We start from the raw sequence: 10,702 nt of genomic DNA, 5'->3' as shown, positions 1-10,702 counted from the left end.
TGTATATAGTTATATCCTATGCCTACGAAGGTTTGGGATTATATACAAGAATAAAATCTTGCCCTACATAGTCCTACTCTGACTTTTATAAAAAAAATAAAATCATCTATCTAGTAGTTATCCTTGCAAATCAAATGTCAAATAAATTGTGTAGAGAAGTAATCCTCATATATAACCTAATTACTCACTTTTGAATCACTGAACTCTGTCTTAACCATGGCAGTTCTAATATCTGATACACAACCTTATATTTATTAACTCCAAATTAGTTCTTTCTTGTATGTATATTTTATTGGCATGCTAATTAGTTCCAGCTATGAATGGGACAAATTATGGTGAAATATATTATTTCCTGTTTCTTTAGAATGTGACAATGTTGATTAAAGAGGATCAATTGTGCTAGTTTGTTTCCTTGGAATACAAATAGTCCTACCCTCAAGCCCTAAAGTGAGGATGACATTGCTGGTACATTTCTAGCTTACTTTAGCTTATAAAGAGATAAATCAATAGACACACAAAGAATGAACCTTTGAGAGGAAGGATTTTAACAAATCTTGTCTCAACCACCCAAACAAATTGATGATAATGCTAGATTTTAACTTTTCATTCTTTTTTATTTTCCCTTGTGTGTGCATATTTGTGGCAACTGGGTTTTAAAAAGGAGGCATTGATTGCAAAGTGAAAATGGGTGGACAGGTAGAGATTAGGAAGTTTTCACTCTTCATAAAATGGATTATGATTCTAAGACAATGGAAAAGATGGGAAAGTATCACGCGAAGAGTGTGAGAAATGATTTTGAGACTTATAGAATGCAACAGTTTAGGAAGAATCAACAATGTTTCATATTTTTAGCACTGAGAAGAATGAGAACATTTGGAATAAAATTGGGAGGCTACAAACCAAAGGATAAACAACCATAGGCCAAAGAGTCATAGCACCAGCCAAAGGAATGTTGACCACATGGGAAGGAGTTGTGTTCCCATTAATAAACATTGCCATAGGTCAAGGAGTTTTATTCCCATTAACAAACATTGCCACAAGCCAAAGGAACTATGATGATACTTCTAACATACATTATGGTAGTTAGAGTGAAACACATGCATTCATAGGTAAAGTCATGAGCTCAAACAATCCAAGGACCAATGGTTAGAAAAAATGATCCTAAACATATAAGATACAAAGGACTGGGATACAACAAAATTAGAATAATACACAAATGCATGTTGACCCAAAATTCATTCCATATTTGGGAAAATTTTTCACATCTTGTAATAGCACACCTCAAGGTTCATGTGTGGTGCACAACCTCACAATATTGTGTTTCATTGCATCCTAAATTCAAATGTGGCACTTGGATCCAATGACGATTCACTGGAAACGTCTTACCCGAATATCTAAAGGTTGAAGAACATTATTCCAAGTTGGTTCCCTATTCTAATAAACTTTCTCTCTTCTCTAAGAAATAAGGAAGAGTTGAAATCTTCTACAAACCATGGAGCATAATTGTTGAATGCACTAACCTAGAAAGGTGGGAAATAAATAGTCTTATATGCTACTCTCTCTTCACATTTTTCTTTTCAATTCAACTCCTAATATTTTCTTGCCCCTCTTTGCATGAAATCCACTGTCCATTCTAGAAAATCTTAGATAAACAACACCATATGCTCTAAAAATTACTCCTAATATTAGCTCTAGAAAGCAACTCAACACATAATTGTTGAATGCAACAACCTAGCAAAGCAGGAAATAAATAGTGTTTTGCACTACTATATTGTCCAAGTTACTAACAATACATTATTTATAGAGAACCACATTTATATATCAAAAATATTTGCAGAGTTGAGCAATGTGCTCCAGGACATATAGATATCTCTATTATATAGCAGGTAAAATGTCACTTGTCAGATATTTTCTCTAACTATAGTCAATGTACTCAAAGACAAAGGTGTTTGACATTGATCAACAAATTAATGGTGGTTATGTGATCCCTCCTTTATAATCCCCCTACTTACAAACCTAAAACTTGCCAAAATATGTCAAAGTACAAACACTAAAGCAAACTAAAAGGCTAATTCATGGGTTCAAATACAAGGTGTTTATTGTGTAAAGGAGGGATTGAGGACAATGTGGAGGACAAGTCTTAAACGACTTCACCTCCTAATAGTATGCATGTCTATTTGACTTATTCTCTAAAGAAATGTATTTTGGTTGCAATGGATCCTACATGTGGGATTAATTGGTGCATCCAAGAGTGAACACTAGTCCTATGTGGCATAAAAGCAAGCCATGGTGAGAGGGATAGGGGTTCAACAAGTCTCCATGTGCATTATTAATTTTCATCCCTCTCAAATGCTATGAGTTTTGCTTACTCCTATCAAACCCCTGGAGCTACCTAGTCTATCCCTGACAGATTGGAAATCATAATGGATCACTATCATTTATGTAACAAATGTGTGTTTTCTACAAGCTAATAGTGTTATTCGAAGGGACTTCTACAATGTGGAAAGATGCAACAAAGGCCCACTGCAATGTGGCTTATTCAAACCTACAATGGGTAAGACGAAAAAAGGGTTTGAAGGAAGAGAATTCCAAGACCAGTTATATAATGCATGCCACAAACATTGAGTGATATTTTTAATTTGAGGGAATGAGAGGCTGAACCTTGGGCCTCCATGACCATTTTTTGAGGGATCCATTTTAAAATGGCATCAATTATGGATTCATTGTAAATGATAGTTGGGTGCACATTGGTTCACTTCAACCTCCACCTAGAGGTTAAGCTAGCTCCAACTCTCAACTTAAGCAACAAGTTTGTAGACTCTACCTCCTCTAGCCTTCTGGTTTCCTTTCTCTTTCTCTACTACCCGAATTATCTCCAAGAACTCCATTTGGGCTCTTGTGAAAGTCTAATTGTGCTTTCTAGAAATATGGAAAAGCTTACATCATTGCAATAAATTTCCCTTTGTTTAAAGTCGGTGTATATTTACACAGGTCAAACTACAATTTCATTCAAATGGCATGGGTCAGTGATGCATGCACAATGCCTAATAGTTTCCTCACAACTGGCCCTTGAAAATTCATACTGATTTTATTTATTATATTTTTGTGTATATCATTCATTATCACATGTTGTTATCAATACATTCAAACTTTGACAAGCCTAAAAGAATGCTTCACAAACGAAATTCTCCTCATCGGCTGTCTAGAAACAGACTCCTCCCCTTGTGCATGGACGGGTATACAATGTATATAGGGAAGGGTTTTCTCCCTAGATTTATCCTTCATAGCTTTGTGGGGAACCATATCCCTTGCAATAGGAAACCTGACTTTTTTTCAGAGTCTGAATTTGAGCAATATTGCACTGACACGGAAACCACCTTCATAGCTTTGGGGTCTTCCGAAGCTAGAATATCTATACTTAAGAAAAAATGATCTATATGGTGTGCTACCCTGTAAGATTGGTAATATTATCAGTGCATTTTAAATTTTAATTAATTCTCCAGTAGCCTTCCTATCGAGCTCAACAATCTTGAATATTTAATGTATCTTAATCTCAGTTCTAATATATTTTTTGCTAGCATTACCCCTAGATGGGGAATTTGTTAAAATTGTTTTATCTGGATGCCAGGGAAAATTCCTTCTCTGGAGTTTTCCCCACTGAATTCATCCATATTACTTATTTAGTCACTCCAAATATTAGTTATAATGCACTATTCGGATTAGTGCTAAAGGAAATTGGGGGCATGGAAAATTTGATCTGTCTATGGATATGATCAAACTCATTTAGTGATGAAATACTAGCGGAAATTGGAAAACTTGTGAAGCTTAATATTATATATTTTCAGGGCTATAAGTTGAGTGGGCACATTCCCTCAGAAATTGAAAACCTTAAATCTCAAACGAAACTTGACCTCTCAGAGAATAACAATGAAGGATCCTTACCAAAAAGCATTGGAAATTTACACAACCTTCTGTATCTAATTACTATGATTAATGGACTAGGTTGGTGGATTCCAAACACAATTTCCAATTGTAGAAAATTGCAAGCACTAGATTTGTTATTCAACGCATTGACTGGGCCACTCCCCGATGATTTCAGAAATCTGGAGTCAATTCAGATTTTTATTGTTGAGGAAAATCTTCTGACAGGACCCCTTCTATCCTAGCTTGGTGGATGGAGACGAGTATTTTCTATAAGGTTATCCAATAACCAGTTTGAAGGTTATTTACCTCCAGAACTAGGAAATTGTTTGTCTCTCAGAATATTTGGAATTGATGCTAATAGATTGTATGGATCAATAACATTAGAGCTTTGTCATGCTAAGAGCCTTGCCTCTCTGTCTTTGTCACTGAATTAATTTATAGCTAGAATAGAGAACACTTTATGAGAGTGCATGAATTTGAAATACTTGTTATTGGATGGGAATAATTTTTCTGGTGGAATCCCTCACTATCTTTCAAGTCTGCCTTTGGCCACTTTTCACATGGCACACAATAATTTCTTTGGAAAATTACCAGATGAGCTTTGGATTTCATAGAATTTTCTTAGAATATCGATCAACAATAGCTTCCTTTTGGGTGGGTTGTCTCCCTCCATGTCTACTTCCAACAATCTCCAAAGATTGCACCTTGATAACAATTATTTACAAGGATTTATTCCTAAATAGGTTGGAAAAATAAAGAATTTAACAAATTTATCACTTCATTAAAACATGATCATGCAAAATTCCTCCTAAACTTTTTGATTGTATCAATCTTGTGGCTGTTAATTTGGGAATTAATGATTTTTCTGGAACAATCCAAGAAAGAGTGGGCAGTTATAAATTTTGGATAACCTTGTCCTTTCTCACAAAAATATTTTTGGTTCTATTCCAGGTGAAATTTGTGCTGGATAGAAGGAAGTATTCCCATTACCTGATTCCGAGTTTACATAGTACCATGGACTATTGGACCTTTCATGGAACAATTTGACTAGTAACATTCCTGAGCAGATTGGGAATTGCAGTGTGATAGTTGAGTTAAATTTACAGGGAAACCTACTTACTGGTCATATTCCTTGGCAAATTTCCTGGCTTGAAAATCTCACTTTGTTTGATTTTTCCTTCAATTTTCATAGTGGGCCTATTTTACCTAATTTCGAGAGACTCCAAAACCTTCAAGGTTTTATTTTTTATCATAACCAGTTTTTTGGTAGTATTCCTATGGGGTTAGGAAGGATTTCAGGGCTTGTGAAGATTAATTTAACAAATAATAAACTCATGGACACCCTTCCTGCAAGGCTTGGAAACCCAAAAAGGCTCACTCATTTAGATCTGAGCAACAAAAATCTCATCATTAGTCTCTTACAATCGTCTTTTCGAAATATTGGAAATCCTTTATTGTTTTTTGATTTGAGTAATAAAAAATTTACTATAGGAAATCTATCTTCACTCATGGTTTTTTGTTGTTTAGAATAATAATATTGTTGTAAGCATTCCTTCAGAGATGGATAACCTAGTGTCACTGATGTACTTGGACCTACTCCAATCATCTTGAAGGTATCATTCCTCATAATTTGTGTAAAATATTTTGCCTCAACTTCATAAAATTTTTAGAAAAATACATTAATGGGAGAGATTCCTGAGAGATGTGAGAATTTTAATTTGTCATTGCTTTCCAACCCGATACTATGTGGGCAACCAACTCGTATTGTGTGTCCTACAAGATCCTTCTTGAGAAAAGGTGTTGTATGGGGCATAGAAATAGGCAATACATTTTCATTGCTTTTCTTGATCTTGGTCGTTATTAGGTGGAGTATGTTGAGACATGAGGCTTTGGTGAAAAACTGAGAGAAACAATGCTCACATCTCCTCTTGAATCCAGTGACTATGGGTCTATGCTTATCGAGTCTTTAACATCCTATCATTGAGACTTGTCATGGTCTTTACTAAGTAGACGTGTGCTACTTTGTGTTTCCATTTGAATTCTCTTTCACATCTGTAGTATTGATCTCTTGTACATTCTAATCACATGGATTAAATGAGTCCACCTTTTTAGTCTACTTTTAACATGTGTTAGAGTGGGGACTGAGATTTTATTTTGGAAAATTAACCGTGCCTTTAAGTTGACAATCTACCATCATTAAGGTAATGGCTTATGCTACCTTCACTGGCCATACTTTGATTCCTTCACAAAGTATATCTCCTTTGCCTACAATTGCTTCCAAGTGAAGCTTTCCACACATAGAACTCCACCTTCTCAAGGTGTTCGAATTTTTTCCAACCCATAAATCCATGATTTTTGAAAGTTCTAGTATACGTTTGAACTCTTAAATTCTTTGTTGCCTACAATAATAGTTTCCATAAATAAATCACCGGATAATGGAAAGAGATGACAAATTTCAAATTTATGTTTCATTCTCTTGTTTGTCAAGAAGACAATGATTCGAATAATTCATAGAGGAAGCAATATCATCTAGAATAGTATAGTTATAGAGAAAACCACCCAAAGAGGGGGCGTTGAAAAAAAATACTACTGCTTACATACTATTAAGAGCTAGAGCCTTAGGATAAATTTCATGTACAGGGGCACAAGGAAGAGAAGATCATGAGGTCTTAGAGCTATTATCTGGGATTTTGGAGGAATACTGAGAAGGATATTCCTCCTCCAAGTAAACAATCATTGTATAGACACCTTTACTTACATCCAATGTTTTACAGAAGAAATATTGTATGGATGGCTGACTAAATGAACTTGTGAAATGTGTTGTTGCCTAGAAGAGGCATCTCACTAATGGTGTCTAGAGGAAATCAAATTCTTGTTGGTATGACATGAACTATCTTCAGCTGTGAGATGACATTTCTATGGGGCCTCTTAAGAGGGTGGGGAAACTCAATGATGAAGATAATATGATCCACTGAGGTCTCAATGATATAGAATCAAAGAAGGTGTTGCACTTGGCTTTCCACATGGCGCTTCCAGTGGATGGGAGCATCGAGAGAAAAATATGTGATTGTCCTAAGGGTCTCTCGCATGACCATAGATAGGCATAACTAATTTAAATATTGGAAGAAGGTCAAAACTAAGTTTTGTGGTCGTTGAATAGATAGTAGAGCCCAGTTTTGATCACATAATGAATGGGATGATGGACTATGAAATGTCCTTAGAATTAGTCTCTTGTAGATGTGTAATAACCTAAGTGGGTGTTACCCAAATAACCATCTCAACTAGACATCTAATTGATAAACTGACTTGTGAGAGGTTAGCCTATGAATATACTATATTTCTTGTAGTTACAATTTTTTTGTGGCATCTTATTAGTTATTTGAAAAATTATTTTCTTCTTTGATTTATCATTAAATTCTTGATAAACTGACTAGATTTGTCTTGTTTCAAAGGAGTTGCATCTTTGGTAGTCATTAATGTATTTCTATGCATATGTTATAACCTTAAAAAAAATCTAATTAGAAGAGAATTTTTGGCTTATAATGTGCATGATTATTACTATAGAGGTATATAAATGTTGGTGTTGCAGTGAAAAAACAAAAAATGAAAGATGCTTTGAGCCAAAGCTGAAGCTTTCAAAGGAGAGTATGTAGACATAAAATTGTGGTGATAAAGTGATTGATGGAGAAGAGGAGGTTTCTTTCGTTCTTGGTCATATTAAGGATTATGAGGAAAACCTTTCACCTGAGAAGAATCAAATTTAGGTAGAAGGTAAAAACCAAACAATGTTTCTTAATCTGGAATATGAGAAGAGAAACAAACTTACAGAAAACTTCTCTAGGTCAACAAAATAAGATAAAATGGACTATGGAGAATGTGGTACTTCTCTTATGAAAATAGACATAGCCCCAGTTGTTGTACCCAATACAACATGGAATGTAACTGTGGAGAATGTAAGAATATCTGCTATGAAAAATGAGGTGGAAAGTGAATCTGTTGTTCCCCACAAAGATGATAAGCTAGGAATAAGAGACATTTCTAGTTGGGACTGAAGTTGAAGTTTTCTTTGGAAAGGGTCATGGAGTAAAAATTGAAGTGGATTCATTAATCAAAGTTCATTATGATTTGGACTAGAAAAAAATTATTATGGTGAATATGAGTTTAGTGATATTGACAAAGAATTTTTTTTTCATAATCTTCGTAATCATGATTTTCAAGTGGACTAACAAATTGATAAACACAAATCCAAGTGAAATGCAGCATCAGAGGCCACTGATAGAAATGTTGTTTTAGAAAGTTGGAAAAGGATAATTGTTATTGGTGCAGGACCTTCTGAGCTAGTTGTTGCTAGGCATTTGCAGTGGGTAAATTTTCATGTAACTATTTTGGAAGCATGACATAGGGTAGGTGGAAGCATTTATATAGATTGTTCAACACTTTTAGTGCCAATGGATCTAGGTGCTAGCATTATTAGTGGTGTTGAGGTAGATGTGGCAACAGAAGGAAAATTAGATCCATCTGCATTGCTTTACACACATCTTGGCCTGGAGTTGACAATGTTAAGTAATTACTGCCCTCTATATGATTTTGTGACTGTCAAAAGTTCCTGCCACCTTAGATGAGGCACTTGAAGTAGAGTATAGCATCCCACTTAATGATATGGTGATTATTATTGCTCAAAATGGAGATGTAGAAATGCACATTTCTCTAGATGAGGGGTAAGAATATGCTCTAAAAAAAGTGTCACATTTCTCCATCAAGCTCATCTAGTTCAAAGTTTGAAAGCAGTAAATGTCTTCTTAACAATTATGACTATCAAAGCACAATTTTGGGTTCCTCAGCAGGAAACTTAGAGGCATTGAGTGAAACAATTGATTTGAACATAAATTCAGTTTCTGAAAGTAATGTTTTAATAGTTGTAGGTATGGAAAATGGAAATAACATGGAATCTCAACCTCATAAACTAAATTTATCTCTCAATTCCAACATGGAATAATAGAGCTTCAATCCACTTGAGAGATGAGTTATGAATTGGAATTTTTCGAATTTGTAGTATGGTTGTGCAACATAACTTAGTTGGGTTTCATGCCATTACAGGAATCACAATGATAATTACAAAGGTTTTGGAGGAGCTCATGGTATGATTAAAGGAGGTTATACCACTATTATGGAGGCATTAATGAAAGGTCTTAGTATTCATCTAGTTCATGTTGTAATAGAGATTTCCTACTCTACGAAGGACCCAAAGTCAAAAGGTGGAATAGAGAGAGAGGTAAAAGTTTGAACTCAGAATAATCAAGAGTTGTTGGTGATGTAGTTCTAATAAATGTACACATTAGTTGCTTGAAAGAAAATACAATAGAGTTTTCACTAGCTCTTCCATATTGGAAATTAGCCTCCATTCAACAACTTGGATTTGGTGTCTTGGACAAGCTAGTTATGGGATTCTCGAAGGTCTTCTTGGATGAGAGTGTGGATTATTTTGGGGCAAATGCAAATAGAAGAGAGTTATGAGGCTGATGTTTTATGTTTTGGAATCTAAAGAAAATAGTTGGTGCACCAGTTCTGATTGCTATTGTAGTTGGAAAGGTTGGAATAGATGGCTAGGATTTATAAACCTACAATCATGGTAGATATTCAGTCATGATCCTCCAAAAGTTGTTTGGAGAAACTACTATAGCAGATCCCATTGCATTTGTTGTTACAAACTGAGGTCGTGACCGATTCAGTAGGGTTTCTTATTATTATGTTGTCTTTGGTGCTTTTGGAGAGGACTATGATGTTTTGGGTAGGCCTATAGAAAATTGTTTATTCTTTGCTGGGGAGGAAACCTATAAGGAGCATCTAGATACTATTTGTGGTGCATATATGAGTGCTCTTTGAGAAGTTGTTTGAAGCATTGAAAATAGGGATAGGGAGCATTAAAATGAAATGACAAGGTAATCCTTCATATTTGATTTCAAATCCATTAGATGAACTTGTAAAAAGTTTTAGGAGAATGCATTTAACGTACTGGGATACATATGTTGAGAATGCCAAGCCTTTCTTTTGTGACAACAAAAGACTTCATAAGAACAGTACATAGCTACAACATATTCTCTGCTAAATATTGACAGTCAATTGTTGTCTTTGCATTTCTAAACATGTCTTGAACTAAAGAATACTGTCTCAAAGGCTTTCGTTCCCCATTAAGAGATACTTTTCAAAGAACACTGGAAATCTCTCCTGCATCAAGCCTCTTAACCATGTCCCTCACTTCACTTCTTTCATTATCAGACTACCTCTGTACAATAGCCATAGTGAACATGATGAAGCTATCGATTTTCAAAGGCATAGGGAGTGAGGATACAAAGAAATTTTGGTTTGTTGCGAATGTTGTGTGGACAACACAACATATTATTGATGACAATATAAAGAAAGCATAGTTGGTTACTGATTTTCAGGATTGTGCGCTAACTTGGTATATCAAGTATTGTTATGATAATACTCTTGCGTCGCTAGCAGAGACTAAGGCATATTTGAACAAGGAGTTCAGTAAGCCTAAGTCTGACTCACAGTCAGTAGTTGAATTAAGGAAATCATGATGAGGGTCGATGAGACACCATGGGAATTAGATCAAAGGTTGAAGTCTCAGATTGGAGAAGCCAACATGCAGCTCACGGACAGTCAGCATCACGAATGGTTTATAGCTTTTCCTCTGCCGCACCAGAGAATTACTCTGTCACAACAAAAGATAGGAACATAGGAGGAAGCCTTGGAAATTACAATGAGGTTACAT

The sequence above is a fragment of the Pinus tabuliformis genome, chromosome Q, assembly GCF_031772625.1.
Source record: "Pinus tabuliformis cultivar Carrire ecotype Pingquan chromosome Q, CPIR1, whole genome shotgun sequence".
Taxonomy (NCBI): domain Eukaryota; kingdom Viridiplantae; phylum Streptophyta; class Pinopsida; order Pinales; family Pinaceae; genus Pinus; species Pinus tabuliformis.
Note: the sequence above shows the minus strand (reverse complement) of the source record.